Consider the following 25,932-nt stretch of genomic DNA (forward strand, 5'->3'; position numbering starts at 1 on the left):
CTTTCTAGAAACTTGTTTATTCCATTTACACCTCTGTCTAAATGGGCTTGCTAAGATGAACATCATTAAAAAATGTTCTAAATCATGTGCATTACATTGTTCAGAGAATAGAGATGAATAAATTAAAATTAAATTAAAATGACTTAGGGTTTGGATAAAGATATTTTTGTCTATTAGAAAAATAGGATCAAAGGTTATCAAATTTCTTAAAAAAATCGTCCTTGACTAAGTAATAATAACTGTTAACACTCATCCAGGGCCTACTTTTTATAAATGATGATACTGAGGGTTTTCACATGCTTAGTCTTTTCAATAATTTTGAGTTAGGTATTACTGTCCCTGTTTTATAAATAAGAAATCTGGGGTTCAGAAATAAGTGCTTTTCTTTTTTTTCTTTTCCATTATGGTTTATTACAGGATATTTAATATAGTTCTCTGTGCTATACAGTAGGATCTTGTTGTTTCTCCATTCTATGTATACCAGTTTGCATCTGCTAATCCCAAACTCCCAACCCATCCCTCCTCCACTCTGTCTCCTGCTTGGCAGCCACAGGTCTGTTCTTTATGTCTGTGAGTCTGTTTCTGTTTTGTAGATAAGTTCATTTGTGTCATATTTTAGATTCCATATGTAAGTGATATATATATATACCACATCTTCTTTATTCATTCATCTGTCAATGGACATTTAGGTTGCTTCCGTGTCTTGGCTATAGTAAATAGTGCTGCTGTGAACATAGAGGTGCATGTATCTTTTTGCATTATAGTCCAGATATATACCCAGAAGTGGGATTGCTGGATCATATGGTAGGTCTATTTTTAAATTTTTGCGGAACCTCCATACTGTTTTCCATAGTGGCTGCACTGATTTACATTCCCACCAGTAGTGTAGGAGGGTTCCCTTCTTTCCACACCCTCTCCAGCATTTGTTATTTGTAGACTTTTTAATGATGGCGATTCTGACTGGTGTGAGGTGGTACCTCATTGTAGTTTTGATTTGCATTTCTCTAATAATTAATGATGTTGAGCATCTTTTCCGGTGCCTATTGGCCATATGTATGTCTTTGGAGAAATGTCTATTTAGGTCTTCTGCCCATTTTTTGTTTGGGTTGTTTGTTTTTTTGATATTGAGCTGCATGAGCTGTTTGTATAATAAGTGCTTTTCTTATAATAAAACCAAAATCCCTTAAACTGCACTGTCCATTACAGTTGCCACTAACTGCAAGTGACTGTTGAGCACTTGACACGTGGCCAGTCCAAATTGAGGTGCTAGAAACATAAAATACATACCTGACTTGAAAGCTTAGGTAAAACACCAAGAGTGTAAACATTTTTATATTGATTGCATGCTGAAATGATAATATGATTGATTTATTGGGTTAAATAAGACATATTAGTAAAATTAATTTCACCTGTTTCTGTTTACCTTTTTATTAGATTCAGCTACTAGAAATTTTAAAATTACATCTGTGCTTTGCATTGTATTTCTGTTGGACCGTGCTGCTCTAAAAGTATCCGTATGCGTGATCTAAACGGCAGATAGTTCCATGCACGAGGCTTGTGAGTTACGGCATCCTTCCCACCCTATTCCTTCCTCCACAGCAGCTCTCTCCAGCTTGCTCTTCAGGTTGGAGCAGAGTTTAGCACTTAAGAATTGGGTCCTTATCAATGGAGAAGAGACTTGTGGTTGCCAAGGGGAGGGGGGAGGGGGGGAAGGGATGGAGGGGGAATTTGGGGTTAGCATATGCAAACTATTACATATAGAATGGATAAATAAGAAGGTCCTACTGTATAGCACAGGGAACTATGTTCAATACCCTGTGATAAACCATAATGGAAAAGGATATGAAAAAGAATATATATATAAGTATAACTGAATCACTTTGCTGTCCTGCAGAAATTAACACAACATTGTAAATCAACTACAATAAAAAAAAAAAAGAATTGGGTCCTTATCACTAAATTTCTTGCTATATCTCTGCTTTTTTATTACTGTTGTGGTTGTGTAGGTTGTTGTTGTTATTATTGGTTTTAGGCTTTGCTTCTAAAACATTCAATTAGCATTAAAGGGAGCTCCCTTTAACCCCTGTGTCCCTACTACATATACACACACACATTTACCATCCTCTTAATATTGTTGAAAACACGATATTGTTTAGGTCAAGATTTAGTGTTTGTTATCATGACTATAAACGCTGAGCTGTCTATGAAATACTCTAGTTTTTATTTTCTGCATAATTTTTGTTTATCCTGGAATCAGTAATTGCCTTGTATTATTCAGTTGCTTAGCTTTCCGTGCAGCTGTCCTAATTCAATCTCATATTCTGCACTGGTTGTCTAAAATTCATCTGCATGCGTGCAGACGCTTCCTGAAGAGGCCTCTCCTGGAGCCTCACAACCGGCTCTGTCCTGGACTGATGGTTCTCTGCTTGTGTAGCCCATGAGTCTCATGCAGGGATCTGCTTTCACCAGACCCTGGGGTTTCCTCTGCCTTTTGCCTATCTCAGCCTTCCTTTTTCCTGTATCTTCCCCTTTTTTGGGTCAGTTTCCTCCTTTTGGTGAAGCACATCTTTAGTAGCTTCCTGAGAGAGAATGCACAGGACATACCTTTTTTAAGACCTTGCATGCCTAAAAATGCTTTTACCCCCGCCTCGTGTTTTTTTTTTTTTTTTTTTTTAATAAATTTATTCATTTATTTATTTATTTTGGCTGTGTTGGGTCTTCGTTTCTGTGTGAGGGCTTTCTCTAGTTGCGGCGAGCGGGGGCCACTCTTCATCGCGGTGCGCGGGCCTCTCACTGTCACGGCCTCTCTTGCCGCGGAGCACAGGCTCCAGACGCGCAGGCTCAGTAGTGTGGCTCACGGGCCCAGTCCCTCCGCGGCATGTGGGATCTTCCCAGACCAGGGCTCGAACCCGTGTCCCCTGCATTGGCAGGCGGATTCTCAACCACTGCACCACCAGGGAAGCCCCCGCCTCGTGTTTAAATGCAATTGGGGTTTGAAAACAATTTTCTTCAGGTTTTTGAGGCTATTTTTCCATTGCCTTTTAGATTCCAGAGTTGTTTTGGGTAGTTTGGAGCCAGATATTCTCTTACCACCACCCCCTTCCCCAAACTCACCCTCCCACAGATTTTTCAAGATTCTTTTTGTCATCAGTGCCTGAAATTTTACTGTGATGTACACCCTTATATGGGCCTGCTTCTATTCTGATTTTTACCTGTTGGTTCTCCTATACTGGTCCTTTAATTTTTAATTTATTCTCTCTTATTTTTCATCCTCTTTATTTTTGCTGAAGTTTCTGGATGACTTAATATGATCCTCTGGACCTTCTATTAAGTTTTTTTATTTCAGCGATCATAGCTTTAATTTGTTGTTTTCTACAAGTTCCTTTCTTTAAAAAAATTATTTATTGCTTTATAGATGTATCTCCTATCCCACTGATATTTGTGATAGTTTCTTTAAAAATATTTCTTTCTCCTTGCATAGTCTAGGTTTCAGCCAAGTAGTTTTTTTCTGTTTGTTTTGTTTCCTTTCATGATAGAGTCTTTCCTTACATGCTAGGTGATTCCTGGTTGCTTAAGTGTATTTGAGAGTGGGACACTAAAGAGATGGGAGTTAGTTCTCCACACAGGTGTGGGGCTTGTGGGTGTGGCCTTCACTTTAGAGCCATCTGTCTTGGCTGTTTGCTTGGGGAACCCCTGATGTCAGTACTTTTAGATCCAGTTCCCTGAATGAGGAGGTTTCAGTCTCCTATTTGGAGACTAAGGCAGGATAGAGGGGTGTGTTGGTCAAGCTTCTCCAGAGAAACAGAAACGATAGAAGATACAAACACACACACATGTATATGTATATATATATATGTGTATTTATGAAAAGAGTTGGCTCATGAGATTTTGGAGGCCTTGAAGTCCCATGATACACTGTTTGCAAGCTGGAGACCCAGAAAAACCAGTGATGTGATTCAGTCCAAGTCCAGGAGTGCCAGTGTCCAAGGACAGGAAAGAAGATGGATGTCCCAAATCAGAGAGATCTTGGATTCACTCTTCCTCTACCTTTTTGTTCTGTTTGGGCCCTCAGTGGATTGAATCATGCTCACCCACATTGGGGAGGACCATCTGCTTTACTCAGTTCACGAATTCAAATGCTAATCTCTTCCAGAAGCATCCTCACAAACACACCTGAAACAATGTTTACTAGTTATCTGGGCATCCCTTAGCCCAGACAAGTCGACACATAAAATTAACCATCACAAGGGGCATGTGGGCTGCCCCTTAATTTCTCTTTTTTCAGTAGGATAACCCCCACTTTATGCTGTGCCTGGTGTTTTCCAGACCAGAGATCCTCTGTTTTACCCTCTCCAGAACATAGTTCTCTAGGCTCTGCAAGGTGGGGGAGGGCAGTTGCCTGGCGGAGCTCAGTAAAAGGGAGTATAAGAACTTGATTCCTTTTTATTGCCAAATAGTATTCCATTGTATGTATATATCACATTTTGTTACGTATATAGTGATACAAGCTTACCTCAGGAAACAAGAAAAATCTCAAATATCACATTTTGTTTACCCATTCATCATTTGATGGACATTTGGGTTGTCTCCACTTTTTTGGTTATTATGTATAATGCTGCTATGACGATTCCTGTATAAATGTTTGTGTGAACATATGTTTTCATTTTCCTTGGGTACATACCTAGGAGTGGAAGTGCTGAATCATATGGCAACTCTATGTTTACCTTTGTGAAGAGCTGCCAAGCTGTTTTCCAAAGTGGCTGCAACATTTTATATTCTCACCAACCATGTATGAGAGTTCTCATCTATCCATATCTATGTCAACACTTGTTATTGTTTGTCTCTTGTATTTTGCTATCCTAGTGGGTGTAAAGTGGTATATCACTGTGGTTTTGATTTGTATTTCCTTGATGACTAGTAATTTTGAGCATCTCTTCATGTGCTTATTAGCCATTTGTATGTCTTCTTTGGAGAAATGTCTATTCAAATCCTTTGTTCATTTTTAAATTGGGTTATTCATCTTTTTATTGCTGTTTTAAAGTGTTCTTTATGTTTTCTGGACATGAGTCCCTTATTTGATGTATGATTTGCAGATATTTTCTCCCATTCTGTGGGTTGTCTTTTCAAGTTCTTGATAGTGTCCTTTAAAGCACTGAAGTTTTAAATTTTGATGAAATCTGATTTACCAATTTTTTCTTTTGTGACTTGTGCCTTTGGTATTGTGTCTAAGAAATTATTGCCTTATGCAAGGTCACAAAAATTTACGCCTATGGTTTCTTCTAAGAGTTTATAGTTTTAGCTCTTACATTTAGATCTTTGATCCATTTTGAGTTAATTTTTGTATATAATGTGATGTAGTGTTCCAACTTGATTCTTTTGAGTGTGGCTATCCAGTTGTAACAGCACCATTTGTAGAAAGGACTGTTTCCCAATTAAATTGTCACAGCACATTGGTTAAAAAATCAATCAAACATAAATGTAAGGGTCTGTTTTGGGACTCTTAGTTTTATTCCATTGATCTATGTGTCTGTCTTTTATTCCAGTACCACAATCTCTTGATTACTCTAGCTTTGTAGTAAGTGTTCAAATGGGGAAGTATGAATTCTTCAATTTTGTTCTTCTTTTTCAAGATTATTTTGGCTACTATAGATGTATTTTCATATGCATTTTAGGATAAGATTGTCAATTTCTATAGTCAGCTGGGGTTTTGATAGAGATTGTGTTATAGATCAATTTGGGGAGTATGGCTATCCTAACAAAATTAAGTGTTAATTTAATCCATGAATATGGGATAACTGTCCATTTACTTAAGTTTTAAATTTCTTTCAATAATAATTTATGGTTTTTGGTGTATAAATCTTGTGGGGTTTTTAAAAAAATTTTTTCCTAAGTATTCTTTCTGATGTTCTTGTAAACAGAATTGTTTTCTTAAATTCATTTCAGGATTACTCATTGCCAGAATATAGAAATATAGTTGACTTTTTAATATATTTACATCTTACAACCTTACTTCATATACTTCATAATTCTATTAGTTTTTTTTTTTAATTCTTTAGGATTTTCTACATATAAGAACATGTCATTTTTGATAGGGACAGTTTTATCGCTTCCTTCCCAATCTGGATGCCTTTTATTTCTTTTTCTTGCCTAATTGCCCTGGCTAGCACCTCTGATACAGTGCTCTGAGGAAGTGACAGAGCAGATATCTCTGTTTTTTCCTCTTTGAGGAGGAGGCATTCAGTCGTTCATCATTTAATATGGTTTTAGCTGTGGGTTTTTCTCAGTGGATTTTCTTTTCTTTTTTTTTGGCTGCACTGTGTGGCTTGTGGGATCTTAGTTCCCCGACCAGGGATTGAACCCAGGCCCTTGGCAGTGAAAGCGCCAAGTCCTTACCACTGGACCGCCAGGGAATTCCCTAGCTGTGGGTTCTTCATAGATGCTCTTTATCAGGTTGACGATGCTTCCTTCTATTCCTAGTGTGTTGGATTTTTCTTTTTAATTAAAAAAGTGTTGGGTTTCGTTAATTTTTTTCTAAATTTGAGATAATCATGTGTTCTTTCTTTTATTCTATTAATATAGTGCATTATACTGATTTTCAAATGTTAAACCAATCTTATATTCCTGAGATAAATCTAATATCATGGTGTATAATTCTTTTTATATGTTGCTAGCTTTGGTTTGTAGTATTTTGTTGAATACTAGTGTGTAGTTTTCCTTTCTTGTGATGTTTCTGTTTGGTATTGGTATCAGGATGTAGCTGGCCTCTTAGAATGATTTGAGTTTTTCTTATGCTTCTTTTAAAGAGTCTGTGAAGGATTGGTATTAATTGTTCTTTAAACATTTGGTAGAATACATCTGGGCCTGTGCTTTTCTTTGTGGGCAGTTTTTAAACTGTTAATTCAATATAATATTTTTTGTTAAGACCAGTTATAAGTGAACATTCATCTTGTAAGAATACCTATTGATATTTGATTATTCAGCCAACCTTTCTCTTATATAATGTACAAATCGAAAGAAATTTTGATATACCTACTTTCTAACTTTCTTTTTTCTTCTGTTAAAGGTCTGTAATTACTCTGGAATCAGTAAGCCATGGCGTCAAAGAAATTTGCTGTTAAGGTAAGTAATGCTTAATAGCTTTCTTTAAAATGATTAATCACTTTCTAATATAACTGAGTCCTGTGTTAATTGAAAACAGTAGCCCTGAACTTTCCTTCTACTCTTCAAATTTGGGACACTGCTGAAAACTTGAAGTAGGTGATTGAAAATTTGCATGTTAAGAATGAGATGGGGGAGAAAATGAATAGTTCATGTGGTCATGGGAGTTTCTTGCTTAAAGTCTTTTGTAAGATGGCTTTGGGGCATAACTTGGTCCTTAATGTTAAAAAGTATTATTCACATTATACATCCATGACGTGATTTTTGATTATGACAAAGCACGTAAAAGTAAAGAAGCAGGCAGCAAATGCTGCACCTGGGTGAATGCCAGGAGTGAATTCTCCTGCCTGGCTGCCCTCTTTTGCTTTCCTCTTGTAAGCATCTCTTCTCTATCACTTGATGGCTGGGTCCGAGACCTTCTCAGTTGTGGAGGAATGGGAGGGTCACCTGTGAGGGGTGGTGGGGAAGGAAAGGGGAAGAATTGGTAGTGAGTACGGTCGACCCTCCAGGTTCTGCATCCGAGGGTCCTGCATCCAACTAGCTGCAGATCCAGTCTTGAAAGGAACCATTGTGTGAAGGATGCTTCACATATGCCTGTTCTTTAAGGCATTTTCCCTGTGCTAATGTTTTATTAAGCAGAAATTCAGAACACTGAAACAGAGAAATCATAGTGGTTAACCAGATCAGATACTGTTTAGTGTTGTAGTCGTATCTTATCTTTACCAAGTCAGTGCTTTAGATTTACAACATAATTATAAATTTCATTACTTACAATTATTTCTAGTATCTGTTTATTCTATATGTAGTATTCCTTTCTGTGAGAGATTATAAGTGGTGAACTTTCACAATCTGTCTGTCTAAAAATGTGTTTTGGTTTTCCTCTAGAAAGTAAAGTTTGTTTTAGAATTTTAGGTTGCACATCAGTTCCTCTCCGCACTTTAAAGGTATTTTCCCATGGTCTTTTGAAATCTTATTGCAACTGAGAAATGTTTTAATTATCCGTTGATGCTTAAAAATCACCTTAAAAGGTAGTGACTGAAAACAGAAGCCATTTTATTCTCTCTCAGGATTCTGTAGGTCACCTGGTACCAGTTGGGCGGTTTCTCCTCTTGATGTTGGCTGGGGCTGCAGTCATCTGGGGACTCAGTTCAGCTGGCACATCAAAGCTGGCTGCCCATGTGGCTGGCAGTTGATCCTGGCTGTGCTTGGAATCTCACCTGTTAATTGTTGCCCTCAGTTCTCATTCAGGTGGCTACTCTGTGTGGCTTGGGCTCCTCTCCTAGCTTGGTGGCTGAGTTTTGAGGGATGGTGTCCCAGAGCAAAAGTTGTGGGAAGAAAAAAGTGTAATTTGTCCGTCCCTTGAAGGCCTGAGCTCAGAAGTCCCACGTGCGTTTCCTCTGCATTCTCTTGGTCAGAGCACTCAGAGGGTCAGCTCCAGGGAAGCTGCAACTCTCCACGGGAGAAGCAGCTTGTGCTCACAGGGAGGGGGAGAATCTGGGGGTGCGTCTGTGGAGACCAGTCAGCAAAGAAGTCTACTGTCAGCCCATCGTGATTTCTTTCTTTGTTATCTTGCTTATCAACATATCTTGGTTCTCTTTGGTTGCTCCTAAGATTTTATTTTTGTCTTTGATATTCTATAGTTTCACTGTGAAATCTTGAGATACAGACTTTTTATTTATCTGGCTTGGGATGCAATGTACATCTTCATTTGGAAGAGTCAAGTCTTTCATCAATTTTGGAAAATTTCGACCTTTTTCTCTTCAAGTACTGCTCCTCTCTGTTCTCTCTGATCTCTTCTTCTGGAACTCTTATACGAAGTTTGTTGAATAGTCCCATGTAACTGTTTCTTATGTGCTAGAGGGTGATGTTAATTCATCCAAGACTGAGCGCCTGCAGGCTGTCTGCTCAGAAAAGGACTGGACCTCTTGCAAAGCTTCGCCCAAACTGGCTATGGTCCATTCAGATAGACAGTCCTTGTCAACCGCAAAGCTTAGACCCCAGGCCCCTAATTATGCCAGAGCTGGGTCAATTGATTTCCAAGACATACATACTGATGTGGTAAATTCTGCTACGAGATTGCCTGATCTCACAGCTGCACCAGCAAGTCTTGGAACCTAACTCCCAGATCATGCCAGGTGGGGGAGTGACCCCAACCATGGGTGTCAAGCCAGCAGGTTAGAGATAGTCAGAGTTCTGACACATTATATGGAAGAATCTACACATCATGTTGTGTTGGTGTCCCTGCCTCTGTCTGATCACACAGGCAAGGAACAAGTGCTTTCCTAATCATGCAGTTTAAAAGGCCCACAGCCCAAGCACTGGGATCCCATTCTGAAGGTCTGACATCTCGCCCAGCCAGATTGCTGTGCACTGCCCTAGGGTGTCATGGGCAACAGGGGACATGCACACCTGCTCTTGCTGCTGTCACCACGTGCCCGCTCTGATGAACTCTGCTTGGCCATTTTCCCTTTCCTTTTTCTCTTCTCTTTATGTCTGTATGTTGCATTCAGAGTGCTTTTTATCAGATCTCTTCCAGTTTACTAAAAGCTTATCATCAGTATTTATTCTCCTTTTTAATCTGTATTTATTCTACTCTTTGTTTATTTTTAGTGACTGTATTTTTCATTTGAGAATTTGTGTTTGGTTTTTTTTTTTAATTCAAATTCTACCAGTTCTTTTTTTATATATATACTTGTCCTTTTTTTCAATATGCTTCCATATCCTTCTTTTATCTCCTTCATAATCTTAAAGTAGTTTATTTTATAGCCTCTTTTAGATTGTTCTGTTATTTCCACTGTTATTTACTAATTGTGAAATATACGGGTGGAAAGGCCTATGAGCTCAGCCCTGCAGAACAGTGGAGCGGTTTCAAGTTTACTTCTGCTGGAGCCATTGGCATTTTGGTGGTTTTGGACCAGGTTTATATTCATTTCAGGACTTGGGATTCCACCACCTTGTGGGTAGTCTGACTTTGCAACCCACAACTGAGTATGGCACAAGCTTAGTGTTTTTAGTATTTTCCAGTATTTTCCTTGCTGTTCTCCCTCCCCTGCCCATCCCCGCCCCACCCCGCCCCTGCCAAAGCCCTGGGTGGACGGCAGGCTTCCATGCTGCTTCCCTTGGTCAGCGAGCAGAGATTTTTTTTTCATTTTCATGAAACCCACAGTTTCTCAAGAGGATGAAGGAAAAGCTCTCTTGAATAGCTCCTGTTCCAAGAAATTGTGGACAAACTTACCCATACGAACCCAAAGAGTATTATATGAGGATATCTACAAATTGAGTACTTACTTCTGTGTCAAGCTTTGTCTTATGTGCTAAGCTGATACAAACAACTGAAAGTTGAAGTTCTTCACAACTCCGGACTTAACTGGAATGAGTTTATTCCCAACTCCTCTCTCTCTCCTACCCTTTTTAGGCATTAGGATGCCAGCTCTCAGCTATCCTGGCTTCCAAATACTCTGACAACTAGGCTTGAACCTTCCAAAGGGGTGATTATTTTTTTTCCAGCTTGATTGAAATATCATTGACATATAACATTGTGTAAGTTTAAGGTGTACCATGTGTTGGTTTGATAAATGTATAAATTGCAAAACGTTTACCACAGTAATTTTAGGTAACACGTCCTTCACTTCACATAATTACCATTTTGTTGTCATGGTGAGAACATTAGAGCTTTACTCTCAAGTATACAGTACAGTGTTGTTACTCTAGTCACCATGCTGTACATTACATCCCTGGAACTTATTCATCTTATAACTAAAAGTTTGTACCCTTCAACCAACATCACCCCATTTACCCCACCCCTCAGCCCCTGGCAACCACCATTCTACTCTGTTTCTATGAATTCGATGTTTTAAGATTCCACATATAAGTGAAATCATACAGTATTTCTTTGTCTTTCTCTGTCTGAGTTACTACACTTAGCATAATGTCCTCAAGGTCTACCTGTGTTGCTGCAAATGGCAGAATTTCCTTTTTTATGGCTGAATAATATTCCATTGCATGTGTATACCATATTTTCTTTATTCATTCATCTGTCAGTGGACACTTAGGTTGTTTCCATGTCTTGGCTATTGTGACTAATGCTGCAGTGAACATGGAGTGCAGATATCTCTTCAAGATAGTGATTTCATATCCTTCAGATATATACCCAGAAGTGGGATTGCTGGATCATATGGCAGTTATATTTTTAAATTTTTGATTAACCTCCGTACTGTTTTCTATAGTGGCTGCACCAATTTACATTCCCACCAACCATGCACCGGGGTTCCCTTTTCTCTACAGTCTCACCAGCATTTATCTCTTGTCTTTTTCATAATAGCTATTCTAACAGGTGTGAGGTGATACCTCATTGTGGTTTTGATTTGCCTTTCCAAAGGAATGATATTGATTAGTGCTGATAGGGATTTGTTATTTTTATTAGTCTTTTCAGAGAACCAAATTCGGCTTTCATTTTATTTTCCTGTAGCATACTTGTTTTCTATTTTATTGATTTCTTTATTATTTCCTTACTTCTACATTCTTTGAGCAAATTTGTCCTTCTTTTTTCAGCTTCTTAAGGGGGCAGCTTAAATCATTGACTTTGGAACCTTTCTTCTTTTCTAGTATATGCACTTAAAGCTATGAATTTCTCTCTAAGTACCTACTTTACTTGTATCCTCTTGTTTTGGTAGAGATGCTGTTAAAGTAGGAATTTTGCTTCCATTAGAATCAAAATATTTTCTGATTTTCATTGTGTTTCATTTTTGATTATGGCTTATTCAGATGTATATTGTATAGTTTCTAAGTATTTGGAAATTTTCTAATAATCATTTTGTTATTAGCATAATCATTTTGTTTAGCGTAATTCCTCTATCTATTGATATTTTGGTTAATGTTCTATAAACACTTGAAAAAAGTGTTGATTGTCAGGTGCATTGAACTGTATATCCAACTCAGGTCAGGTTTGTTGATTCTATTATAAAAAATCTGCTTTGTGTTTACTCATATTTTGTCCACTTGTTTGATCAGTTGAGAGAGGTGTGTTAAAATCTCCAACTATGGTTTTAGATATGTATATTTGTCCTTTTATTGATCTTGGCTTTGTATGTCTTAAGGCTATATTAACACGTATATACAAATTTATGATTGCTCTTTCTGTTGAATAGAATCTTTAATTATTATGAAATATCTCTTTTTATTTCTAGTCATACTTAACCTAAAGTCTACTTGTCTGATATAAGTAGGGCCTGCATCTGGCATCCCCCAACCAGATATCTAAGTCCCCCACTGGATTCCTAAAGCCCAGCAGTCAGTAAGTTCCACTCATGTACAGAAACTTTCCAGTCAGAGATTTATTGTCTGTTCTCAATTATGAATGGACAAAAGATACCACCAGAGATTTAAGGAAAACTTGAGAAACAGAAAACCAGAGAACTGAAAAAGAGAAAAAAGTAAATGAGCAAAACTGGAGGATCAGAGAGATTCTAGTAAGCAAGAAAAGACTTTTAAAAACATTATAATTAGTATCCTCAAAGCAAAAAAGGAGGCTATTATAACCATGTGACAAGTTCAGGATTTTATGAATAAGGGAAATTCCTGAAAATAGGTAAGAGCTCTTGTAAATTAAAAATATAATAGAAATAAAAATTTAGTAAAGTATGGGAAGATGGATAAGGAATACTGCTCAGAAAGTAGAGCAAAAAGATAATAGTTAAAAAAATGGGAAGATAACACAAGAAAATTAGAGGTGTGCAGTATTGATATGAAAAATTGATTTTGAAGAAAAATTGATATGAAATTGATATGAAAAAGTTCTAGAAAGGAAAATAAAGAAAATGGTGGAGAGGAAAATTATGAAAGAAGTAATACGATAAAATTACTAGAAATGATGGCACAAAGTTGCTATTTGAAAGTTTCTGTGAGTGTGCACCTAAAAAAGGCAAGGAAAACAAGTTGTACTAAGGTGCATCATCCTAAAATTTCATAACACTGGGAATTCAGAGAAGATCCTGAAAGAAAATCAGATCACATATAGAGGATCAGATTCAGAACAGCCTTCTCAGCAGCTGTAGTTGTGGACAGTGGAACAATTCCTTAGATATTCTGAGGATAATAGTTTCTGATCTTGGGTGGCCTCGGCCTGCAGCAGCTTGAAGCAGGGTTTTGGTTCCCCGGCCAGAGACTGAGGTCGGGTTGTGGCAGTGAGAGCACAGAAACCTAGCCGCTAGACCAGTGGTCAGTGACAAGGCCCTGGCCCTTTGGCTTTGCAGAAAAGAATTCCCACAAAGACGGAAAGTAGTGAAACAAATAAAGTGTTTATTAGGAGAAAAAAAAAAAAAGGAGTAGAGGATGTGTGGATAGACACATGGGCGGACTCAGAGAGAGTCGCGCCCTCGTGGTAGTTTGAATCACTTTTATGGGGCATTTCTTCCGGGTTTCCTTTGGTCTATCACTTTGCTTTGCCTGGTTCTGAGTCCGTATTTGGAACATCTCAGGATCCTCCCATGTGTGCGCGTGCATCTCTCAGCCAAGATGGATTCCACCGAAGAGGCCTATGGGTAGTGGGCCTCTTACTGTGGGGTGGCTCCCCCCTCCCTTTTTGACCTCCAAGGAGCTTTCTTAGTCCAGAAAGTTTCCTTGACTTGGAGAATGAGAAATATGTGGTCTCTTATCTTCTATCTGGCCAGGGCCCAGCCTCCTCTCTCAATTGTCCTGCTATTCTCATCTTGGAGTATCGGTTCACAGGGAACAAATCTCCAATTGCTTACCCGGGCGGTGGGGGTGGGGGTGGGGGGTTGTGGCCCATCTACCTCCTGCCTCAGTTTCCAGCCCTGAATGCTTTTCACAGCTCAACTTTCAATCACATGTTAAGGTGGAATAGAGGCATTTTCAGACTTGGAAAGGCTAAAAAAAAATTTCTTCTAATGTACCCTGTTTTAGGAAGGACATGATTTTTCCCAGATGGGGCGGTGAACAGAGAAAGGGTGAGATTGGGATCCAGAAAATAGGGAATCCAGCAGGTGAGGGCCTAAGCAAATCCCATGGTGATCAATTGTGTATAATGCTTAGAGAGTAACCAGTCCAATTGGAACAGGACAGATGGTTCTATGAAAGATGTCTCCAACAAAAAAGGAAATGAATAAAATACCACATGTACTTAAATGTATTGAGAGGAGTTTCTGTAGGTCAGAGTGTGGGAATGATTTAGTGGTAGGAATATGGGAAACTATTCCTTAATTCTAAGCAAACAAAAGATTATGCAGGATAGAAAAGTAAGCATAGTATAACTACGTGGCTCAGCTTTGAACACTTCATATGTTGTGATCTTCAAGTTTTGGAAGTCTGGGGAAGGAGACATGTGAGTGGGTGGGTTGCAAGCATTATTTTTTCATTTTCCATGGGTAGTGTTTAAATCTGAAATAATAAGAGATTACAGTATAAACAAAATATTTAGAACTGTTTAGTAAATACCAGATGACATAGATGAAGTTCTCAGTGTGGTGTCTCCTAGTGAGTGAAAGTTGGGGTGAGGGTGGAGCCAGGATGGGGCAGAAGAGGACTGTTTTTGATAGGTCATTTTGATCTGTATATATGGATTACTATGATAAAAAATCACATGAATAAAAGTTAAAAGGAATTAACTTATGCAAATTTTCTTATAGATGTATTTACTTTTGACCATCTGGGTTGAAAAATACTTGGATAGAGCATGGTTTCCAAACTAACAGAAAAGCAGATGAATACCAAACAATTTGCCACTTGAACCTCAGTTGTTTATTCTGAGACTTTCCTTGGTATGGTATTAATTATCCATGCAAACAGGTTATTCTTATTCAAATGAAGAAAGGTCTTCTGACCTTCCTGCATAGAAGAGGGCTTTTTAAAAACAAAGCAAAACAAAACAAAACAAAAAACTGCTGTGACCTTGGCCTTCATCTCTTTCTTATAACTGCCTCCTAGGCCAGAATTTCAGGAAATGGCAGTGGTGTATGAGATAAGTCCTTGGAACCCCAGCTTTCAGGGTCTCTTTACTTCTGGGCCACTGCAGCCCAGGGCAGGAGGATGTGTCCTAAACTCCAGTGAAGGCTTTCTCAGCTCAAAGTAGTAGTGGCAGCAGACACATGTCTCCCCAAGGCTCCTGCGTGATCTTAATTCTAGCTCTGCACCCACCCCAGTATTTTAGAACTTCCATAATTATAAGTTCTTTAGGGAACAAGGGGTCAGAAATTTACACCCCACAGACGAGCTGCTTGTTTTTGTAAATAAAGTTTTATTGGAACACAGACACTCCCATTTGTTTATATATTGTGCCTAGCTGCTTTTATGCTACAATGGCAGAGTTGAATAGTTGCAACAAAGACCTTATTGCATGCAAAGTCTGAAATATTTATATATTACATAAGTAGATTTAAGTATATAAATATATCTCTTAAAGCACATCTCAATTCCTACTGGCCATGTTTCAAGTGCTTAGAGCCACCCATAGGTAGTAGTAGTAGTAGCAGCTGAATTGGACAGCACGGGTCTGAATCAGTGCATCCTTCTGTACTCATGCTTCCTTGCACCTTGTCGGAGTAAGCTTTCAATGAAGTTACCTTGGGTTAAACCGGCTGCAAGGGCACGGTAAATTAGGAAGGTCAAGGCAACGCCATTTCCTTTGCAAGTAGAAGCAAGAAATAGACATGGACATATAATGTATTCAAGTTTAGTAAGAAGAAAATAAATTTAAATAATAGATTACTGTTGAAAGTGTCAAATCAGTATTCATGGTATCTACCTCTGAAAAGTTTATGGATCCATTCCCCGCTTCACAGGTGTTTTAAAAGTGTTGCCAGGTCTCACTCCCATGCAATTATAGTTACAATCTTATGATTTAAAATTTTCGACTTGGGTTCCAGCAGAGCAGTACTGTGTTCCTACTTCATTGTCTGTCTTTGTTTGTAGATCATTTCCTCTGCTTCCTGCATCTGTTTTCTTGGATTAGTTAGGTATTACACCAAAGTCTAGAATTCTTTTGGCTACAAAGCTTGCTCTGCTGCTTTCCCTTCCCACAGCCCACTTTATTGTGGGTGGGAAAATTTTTGTTGGGAGGGCTTGATTAATTAGAAGGGATTCATGGCTTCCCTAGCAGGAAGATTACAGAGCCTGGCTTAGTGACAGGCCAATCTGTATTTAAGGAAAAACTCAGACCAGCCAGATTTCCCTGGAATGTGGATCTGGCTTTGTCTTCTTCCACAGGGAGTGTGTAATGACCTTCTCCTCCTCCTTCCCACCCACTCCAGGAGACTTGAAGCTTTTACTTTGGCTGTTGATAGTTGTCCACTTTTTTATTCCGGGGTTGGGGGGAGTGCGGTGTGCTGGACTTTTGGGGTATGAAGACTGAGTTATTTCCTAAATCTGAAGTAACAGATTTAAGATTTTATTAATGTTAACAAAGAGAGGAGAAATTTTACATTAAAAAAAAAAATCTCCTTGCATCTTTACTATCTGTTTTTCGTTCCATTCCTTTGTAGCAATTATAGTTTTATGTTCTCTGAATTTCAGTTAACCTTAGTCTCAGCATTCCTTAGAACAACCACAAAAAGAAATATGCCCAAGAATTGACAGTAATTTCCCCTTTATAAAAAGTGAAGAGCAACTCTGAACTTCTAGAGAGAGAAAGTTGAATAGCAAATGGGCTTTTGTCTTGCTGGTTTGCCTCAGTGAATAACTTAAATTCTGTGCCCTAGGTTTTTCATTTACCTAAAGGGGAATGTAGCACTTTGTCATCAGCACTCATTTGGAAATAGATGCATTGATTTTGTGTATTGAAAAAAAGATTTATGCAAATATTTTCATGTCAGTCGAGTTCTAGTTAATGACTCTCTATTAAATTTTGAGAAGGACTAAAACTGAAGTGTCCTAACACAATAAATCACAAAAGTTTTAAATGGTTACATTCTTTAGTAGAAATAAATCTGAAGGAAGGGTGTGCAACCTTTATCCCTGAGAATGTTTTTACAAAGGCATTTGTCTTTGTGAAACTTTCCAAGGTGAAGGAAGTAGCTCTGTATTTCTTCTCCCAGAACTTAAACTCTTCATCTTCCAGTTGCTTCTTAATTTTGTCTATTCGCTGGGCGAGCTTGAAGTTTTAAAGACACACAGGATCCGTACGAGTTTGCCCAGTGGTGATGACACGCACACCGACTACAGTCGGCTCCTTTTCCTTCCCTACTGCATAGTATCCGTTCTGTTATGTTGCTCATGCTGGGAACTATTAACTAAATGTGTGCTGAGTACTTGACAGATTTGGAATAAAATTCATAAAAGTTTACCGGCCGTCACCCAATTAAATGCTGCATCAGGCTTAAAGTTTTCAGGGACCTTCTCACTCTAGTGAGAGCATTTGTTCTGAGTGTTGATGACTTTGAAACAAAGTTCTTGTTGGACTTGAAATGAAACTTCCTTTTCCAAGTGTTCTCTCTGCTTCTCTGGCCAGACACCCAGTTTTCTGGGCTTCTTCCCCAATCCTTCCCCATGTGTATCAGCACATCTATTCTTTTTGGGAATGATTAGAAAGTGTTTAAATACAGCCCTGGCTTCTCACCCTCTTTTCAGTTTCAACTCTCCACCTGCCTCCCTGAAGTCTCTGCCTAAACTGATCCCTAAAACTTTGCACTAAGAATTCAGTTTATCACATTTTCTTCTAAATTGGCTTTTGCTTTGAATGTCCCTGACTCTGCCCTCACATCCTGGGCTCGCCAAATTATGCTGTCTCCCTGTCCTTCCTTCACAGTCACCTATTAATGCATCCATTCTCAACACAGTATACTGGACTTGCATCTTCTCTCTCCTTTTCTTATAAATTCAAGCCTTTATTATCCTTGTTGTTTATATTTCTGCACTGATCTCTGGATGATCTCTATGCCTTTCTTGTCCTGCCATTCCAGTGCATCCAGACAAGTGCCGGGATAATGTTTTCTTAACACCGTTTTCACCACATCACTTCCTTGCTTAAGCAATCAGAGTAATTCCTTTTGTTTAATCAGACCTAATCTAAACTCTCCAGCTCAATTCAAGGCACTCTGATAACTATTCTCCCCCTTCCTCTTTAACTTTGACCCATATTTTCATCTTGGAACTTGGGAACATGGCCCACCTATTCCTATGAAACTGATGCATTTGCATTTCCTGCAGTGATCTGGCCTGTGGTTTTCTCTCTTCCTGTTCCCTCTCACCTTTTCTTCTATAGTCTATGCTCATCAGCTTTTTCCAGGCTTGACCAAAGACTCGCTTTTATTTTCACACAAGATCTAAACTTTTCTTGCATCGATTACCCTCTCACTTTGTTCCTTTGACTGCTATGCGCAGCTTCTGTTGTCACGTGTTATATATATTCTCCGATTATTTATATCTGTATCTACCCATGCTCTTACAACATACTGTTCCCAGCGACATTTCCCAAGAAGAAGGACCTGTGCTCTGCTTGTTATGTATCTACTTTGAGTAATCCGGAGTATTTCCAAGGTGCCTGGTATCCCTCACTTTCCCTATTACAAAGATGAGAAATGTCTTTCCTCGTGGCTTATGCGAAACAGGAAAGTCACTCAAGCTTAGAGTTATTTCTTACTGGTCTTTTTTTCAGTCCCAGACAGAGAATGTTGTAATCTTCAATTTGTGGTTTATTTCTTATGTTAAAAAAAAATTGTATCTCAAGCTGTTTCTCCTTTAAGGAGTCCACAGTTTCACTTTGAAAATATTTTAAGTAATTCTTTTGAAAATAGCCTCTGTTAATAGCCAAAATGACAATGTATAGAGTTTGCTTCTATTTGGCCTTCAGGAAAGTAAATTATTCCAGTATAATGATGTTAATTCTTTGGACATCATCATATTTTAATTAACACCTTAGTGTTAGACCATGATATGCTACTTTTTTCCAACATACATACAAAGCACATGTGTATGTTATTAACTTATTCTGGTGTCAAAAATGATTCTTAGTAGGAAAGTAGATTCAGGATCTCTCACAGATACAAGAACTCAGTACGTTCCTTGGATTCTCTCTGAGGGCTGTAGAGGGCATCATTGTTCTGTGTTTTGTAAAGTACCTCTCTGCAGACGTCGTGATCCAAGGAAGCACAGCAGCCAGAGTGCTTTTAAAATCGCTGGCTCATTCCTAAATCATCATGACACCCTAAATGCCGGTGTTTGTTTGCCTGGGAGTTGTGTGTATGCCCTCACCCGTAGCCTGTTAGCCTGTGGATGTTTAGATTGCTCTGTCTTATAGTTCTCCTCGCCGGGAAACACCACCGTTAACCACAGCGGTAGAAAACAGAACAACCCAAACTATCCGCAGTGGCCTCAGAGAAAGCATTGTCAGTGACACAAGATTGCCTCTGGCGTGCTTCCCTTCCAGATTACAGAAGCGGAAGCGAGGGGCTGAGAGTGAGGATCCCTTTGGTCCTTGCACGGCTTTGGGGACCCCAGCTCAGCCCTGGTCCTAGCAGTAAAGGCTGGAGGGGTTCGACTGGGACAGAGTCGTTGAAGTCACAGTGTTATTACAGTTACTGTACTTCCTACTCACCTTTCCTAACTGTTATTGTTACTGTAAGTTTTGGGGATGCGTGGTTGAGGAAGTGAGATGTAGGGTGGGGATTAACAGAGGGTCCTTGCATCCCTGGGAATCGAAATGATATTTCACTGAACGGCCCACATGTGCAACGGTCCAGTCCTTAGCCAAATGATGTAAAGATGCACAGTGTTCATGTATTCTTATTGGCCTTTCGCTGTGTCTCTGGTAGTAACCTTTTGGAATACCCAGGATTAAGTAATATAGGAAACTAGGCCATTGCATAGGTCGCTTTGTTGCATGTGAGTAGTGTGTGACAATAACATTCTGATTTTAAGACTACTAGAAACACCAAGTAAAGAATGAGTTTGTACTAGTGACCATACACAGCACACACACACCTGCTGTGTTTTGCAAGTGTGAGCTGAGGTGAGGAAGAATGTTATGCTGTTTGTTTCACAAAGATGTAGTGTCATATAGATTCTGGCAAGACATGTGCCAGGTCTGGCATCCCACTTTTCATGACCTGAAAAATTCACTGTCTCTTATGAATCAGTACTGAGATCATGTCTTGTTCTAAGTTTCTGTGATTCTCTATATTCTATTCATGTGACTCTAGGTTCTTTTATAGTACTTTTTGAAATTTAGATCCTCAGGTTTTTGAGGAAGGGATTCTAGAAGATGAAATTAACATCAGACTTTTGATCAGGGTTCCTGATATCATGTTGTGGCTTCACTTGTGAAATGTGGATGACTGCGTGAATTGTGTTACCCCTCTGAGCATCCATTTCTTCAGCTGTGGGGTAGTGCTATTATTCCTATCTGTTTGACAGAGTTTCTTGTGGGTATCAGAGTAATAATAAAAGACAGTGCTGTCAAAGTGTTTGGGAAAAGAACACTTTATGCATGTCATGGGCCGTCAGTAATTATTTAATATTTTACAGTGACATTCTGTATAGTGTTAGAGGGACTTGGCCTGAGCGTCTTATTTGTTCTTTGTCTCATAATTCTTTGGCATGAGGACTAGTCTAATTCTTTTCATATGTGAGGTGTCAGCAAATCTTCGTTTATCTCTGGCGTGCAAGGCCCTGGGTTAGGCACTAGAGACACAGACAAGGGTGATGATTGCCTGTCCCTATCCTCAGGGGATTTGTAATGAGAAATTAATGTGTCAAAATGTAAGCAGCCATAGGTGAGGGGAACACAGAGATGGTCCTGCAGAGCTGAGGTGTGAACAAATGAGTACAGTCATTTTGTCCAGATCTGTTTCTTTATGGGATATTGTGGCAAAGTCCAAAGGTCACTCGGTCTTTGGGGTGCTCCATTTGTGTGTCAGTTTACCTGGTGGGCTACAGTGGCAGATGGCCGGGGCTAGAATTCGGGGGCTTAGATTTCAGTCCTTATTATTGATTCTTGACTATGGACAGGTCAGTTAACCTCATGTTTCAGTTAGCTATGTAACCAGCAGTTAGCTGGTGTAACCAGCTAGCCCGAAACTTTTCATAATTCCATGGGTCAGAAAATCTTAGTGGGCAGTTTTTCTGCTTTACATGGCATTGACTGGGTCACTCATTTGGATGCATTCAGATACCCACTGGGCTGGAAAGCTCAAGAGGGTTTCACTCCCATGTTCAGTCCTCCTCCACGATGCATCTCTCTCTTCACAAGGCATCTTTCATTCAGTTGTCTAGCTTGAGCTCCCTTACAGCATGGTGCTGACTTCCCAGAGAACATGACACTGGAAGATGCTAGGCTTCCTAAGGGCTGCATCTGGAGCTGGCAGACTCTTTTTGACACCATATTCTATTGGTCAGCAAATCACAAGGTCAGGAGAGAAGAAATAGACTCCTTTCTTTTTTTTTTTTTTTTTTTAATAAATTTATTTATTTTATTTTTGGCCGCGTTGGGTCTTCGTTGCTGCGGGCGGGCTTTCTCTAGTTGCAGTGAGCAGGTGTTACTCTTCGTTGCGGTGCACGGCTGCTCATTGCGGTGGCTTCTCTTGTTGCAGAGCACGGACTCTAGGCGCACGGGCTTCTGTAGTTGTGGCTCGCGGGCTCTAGAGTGCAGGCCCCGTAGTTGTGGCGCACGGGCTTAGTTGCTCCGCGGTATGTGAGATCTTCCCGGACCAGGGCTCGAACCTGTGTCCCCTGCATTGCCAGGCGGATTCTTAACCACTGTGCCACCAGGGAAGCCCAGCTCCTCATCTTGACGGGACGAGCAGTGTGCTTATGGGAAGGAGGGGAGGAATTGTTGGTGGCCATCTCTGGGGATTGTTTACCACATACATTCCTATCTCTTAAATCTTATCTATTAGTATCTGTTAAACGAGGTGTTGGATTAGCGCATCTCTAACGACCTGTCTAGTCCTACATTTTGATAATTCCCTAAACTTTTATTGGAGGAATTTTTTGTGTATGATATAGTGGAAAGAATTTGGGCTTTGGAGGCAGAGAGGCCTGGGTTTGAACCAGGGCATCACCATTGACCTGCACTTTGGAAAGTGATTTAAGTACCCACTTGTTAAATAGGAAATAGGGTTAATTAAGTGGTGTTAATATAAACTCCTTTCTGGGATAATCGACCATCTCAGCACAGAGTCACCACTTAGAAAGTGTTAGCATTTTTCCCTTTTCACTGCCTTGTTACCTGATATGGGCCTTTTCAAAGCCAATAGTAGTTGAAGACATTAATTGCCGTTCATTTTGCTTAATTCTGATAAGGATGATTAAGTATTTAATCACGTTTTGCCAGTGCAAGGATATTTTTCTAGTTCAAATAAGACTGTTCATTTTGTTTATCCATTTTGGTATTATAAATTATTTCTAGAACATTGTTGCTCCTTAGAAAGCATGCTTAAAAATAAGTATTTTGAAAATGTATTTTGGTCTGTGAACAGCGGACTTATTTGGCATTTCTGGTTATCTTTTGTCTGGAAGAAAGAAAAAGCCATGTGGGGTGGCCAGCATTCAGTCTGGCTGTTTTGGACTGTGGTGGTGCCTGGCCCGTGGACCAGCACTGGTGTGTGAGACTGGGACACGTGCTTCTACTACCGTCCTACCTGGGTCCAAAATGAAGCTCAGAGACAAAGGGGAGGAAGAGAAAAGACAGACCCTGTAGTCTCTAAAGCACTGGTTCTCAGAGTGTGTTCTCTGGACCAGCAGCATAAGCATAGCCTGTGCTAATTGCACTATTTTTATATTTGTTATTGTGAGGGTTAAATGAAATGATGCATATTAAATGCTTAGCAAAGGTAGCCACTTTAATAAATATTAGGCATTATCTCAATAATCATCATCATAACAAATATTAATTACTGTGATTAACTTTTTTCCTCCAGGGTATTTCATGAAGTAGCTTATTTTGCAATTTTTTTTTTAAAAGCTACCAGAGTTCTTATTTCATCCTTTTAAAAATTTTGTGAATGATCTGTTGGTCTAACAACACTTTGTGTTGTCAAGTAAATGAAGACTTGTTTAAGCAATGTCTGAAGGTACTTCGTAATTCTGAAGAAGATAGTCTTCAGTCTAAAGCGATGTTGAGAGATCATGTAACATAGTTATGCAAATATGTTCAAAGCCTTAATGTTTGTGGGAGTCATTAATGCCACTGAATGAGTCCCCGGGCAATGTCTGAACTCTGGAGTTTGCTTTTAAAAGCTGTTCTCTCTCTAGACCCCCTTTCTTTCTTCATTTAGGTATCTGTGTGTCCTTAAACAAAAGTCTCTATGTGGAGTTTTTTTCCTTTTCTTTTCTTTCTTTTTTTTCTTTCATTTGTGGTCAAATAAGGATCATGGTTAACCCCAAACAGAAGGCCAACAGGGCCGAGCGGGGCCTGGGTTGAGGGGTCTTGGGTGGTAGAGACCCCAATCCTCTACAGCTCAGCCTGCTGCCTTGGTCACTTCCTCTTTCTCCCCTTAACCACTGTGTTTAAGACAAATCCCAAAGTGAAAAGCAGTTTATTGGTCTTTGCAGCCTGCTGATTCAGAGCCATGGGTGCTCTCTGGGGTGTCACTGTCTGACCACTGAGCTGTCGACTGCAGCTTACCTCAGCCTCCCTCTGGCACCTCCATCCAGGAGTTTGCTCTCGCTGAGGGAGCCTTGGGTTCAGGTCATGGCCATTGCTCGATGGCTGGTCTTGCCCGCGCTTCCTGGTCTCGGCCTGAGTGTTGGTCCTCATCCTCTTGTCTCTCTCCTTCTCTGGGCCAGCATGTGGAGCGGCTCACGTAAAGCTGCTCTTCCCTGGAGGATGGGATCCCAGGCAGAGCCCGGGGCCCCAGAGGACATCGTGCTCAGGGTTTCCGACAGTGATCCCTGGGAGCGCGGCCTTCCACGGGGCCTGCGCCAGATCCCTGTCCCTGCTCCAGCCCGAGTGGCTCAGCTGCCATGGGTCTGATGTATTGGGTCCTGCATAGAATTTAACTGGGGGTGGGGGGAAGGAGGGGGAGATGACATAAAACACATTGAAAAGCACAGATGTAGTCCAGCTCCTTCATAGACAAGATGAGAATCCTTGTGGGGCACAAGGTGAGGATCTGAAAAATTGCCCAAGAGAACTTAGTGCCTTATTTAGAGAGTAAGGACTGTATCGGGCTGGTGGTAATCAAGGCTCTTTGGAGGAAGAAACAGACCTGTGGAAACTACGGGAACTGAAAAGGGAACCTCACGATAGGGCAGCAGAGTGTCTCAGAGAACCCCGGCTTCGGGCTTTGTGGCTGAGCTTTGGGAAGGTCTGGAGACAGCTTCGGACCACCCAGGGCAGCTCCCTGTGGGCCTCTCTTTGAGAAGTGGCGCCTTGTACTCTGCTTCTCCTTGTTGCTCTCCCTCTGCTCTCCTGTGCATGTTGTAGATCATGATGGCTCCTCACCTCCCAAGTGACATCTTTTACACGACTCCTGTGCACTCCACCCCAATAAGCAAACTTCTGGAGGTGAATCTGGGTAGGCATCCACCTTTGCTCCAATGACTGTGGCGCAGGGGCAGGGTCACTTAGCATATACATGGCTCTCCATGCCCGTGCCTATCCTTGGGCATGGCAGTTGTCAGGATTAAAGGCACAGACTACCCCCAAAGGTATATGGCAGCATTTTAAGGTTTAGAGACTTTACTATAAAGTTTCTCCTTGCACTTCCATAGAAGGCCTTCTTACAGAACATAATGAGTACTCAAAGTGTGTAGAGAGGTCTCTGGGGCATTCAGGAGGGAGCTGGAATAATCTGACCCTTGAGAAGGTTCTCTTGGTTACTGGGGATGAGGATGATCATAATTACTGCTTTACTTCATTTTGCAACTTGCTTCATTGTTGGTGTGCGTGTTGAGGCATTTTAAGGTCGTTCACATCCTAGTGTACATTATGACAATTAAATCGAAATATTGCAACAATCAAGAAAAGCATCAAAGAGGATATCATTCTACTAAAATTTTTGAATATCTACTCTATAGATGACATTCTGAGTCGGGACCCTCAGTAGTATGCATCTGGCCTTAAATCTTGAGTTCTGAAGCACTGAATGCATTCCACGGAACCCCTAGTGAGCTGTGAGTCTACACATTTGCTTCTGACTCAGCATTCCATTGTACTCCCCCCAGTGTGCAAGACTACAGAAGCGGCATTGTAGCTTTAGTATTTTTGTCACCTAGTAGTGCTGCTACCACTATGCAGTCTCCCAACAGCTGATGAAATGCTTCCTGTTTTAAAGATGGCCTGATGGAATCAAATGGCGCTGCATCAGTTCCAGTGCTGCTTGGGTCTGTTTCACTTCCCACAATGACTGATCCTCCATCTGCCATGACAGTGCATTCCTGGGCTGCTAACCCCTCACTGGGTTGGTGACTGGAATGTTTTATTTTGAGGAAAAGTTAAAATTATCCAGAGAAGGGTATTTTCTGTAAAATTTACATGAATCAGCCTCTCCCTGCAGGGATTTTGGGAGGGGTGTGTATATCTGTAGACTCTAAAAAACTTCTTCTGGAAAATTTTAAAACTATTAAAGGGGAAGGAGTATAATGAACATTGAACCCATCTTCAACATCGCAGACAGTTTTCAATTAAGTAATATTTAAGCTGAAGGCTGATTTAAGAAAAGCAAGTGGTACCATGTGACTCCAACACTCACGTGTTTAAGCTGAATTTTCCAAATTTCAGCACTCTTAGTAATTCTCCTCCGCAAAACCAAAAGAGCCTTAGCTCTACCTTCAGTCTTCTGTTTAAATGCTAAGAAATAGTATGAGAAGTATAATTAGAGATCT

General features: G+C 40.1%; 1 long non-coding RNA gene across 1 annotated transcript in view; it reads left to right on the plus strand.

Moving 5' to 3' along the window:
* LOC309612908 overlaps nucleotides 1–25,932 on the plus strand; it is a 53,655-nt gene that overhangs the window by 11,735 nt on the left and 15,988 nt on the right. The window contains exon 2 of the long non-coding RNA XR_014235398.1: nucleotides 7,064–7,119. This is a non-coding gene — a long non-coding RNA (uncharacterized lncRNA). The remainder of the gene's footprint in view (nucleotides 1–7,063; nucleotides 7,120–25,932) is intronic.

The sequence above is a fragment of the Balaenoptera borealis genome (assembly GCF_965194805.1).
Source record: "Balaenoptera borealis genome assembly, chromosome: 16".
Lineage (NCBI taxonomy): Eukaryota > Metazoa > Chordata > Mammalia > Artiodactyla > Balaenopteridae > Balaenoptera > Balaenoptera borealis.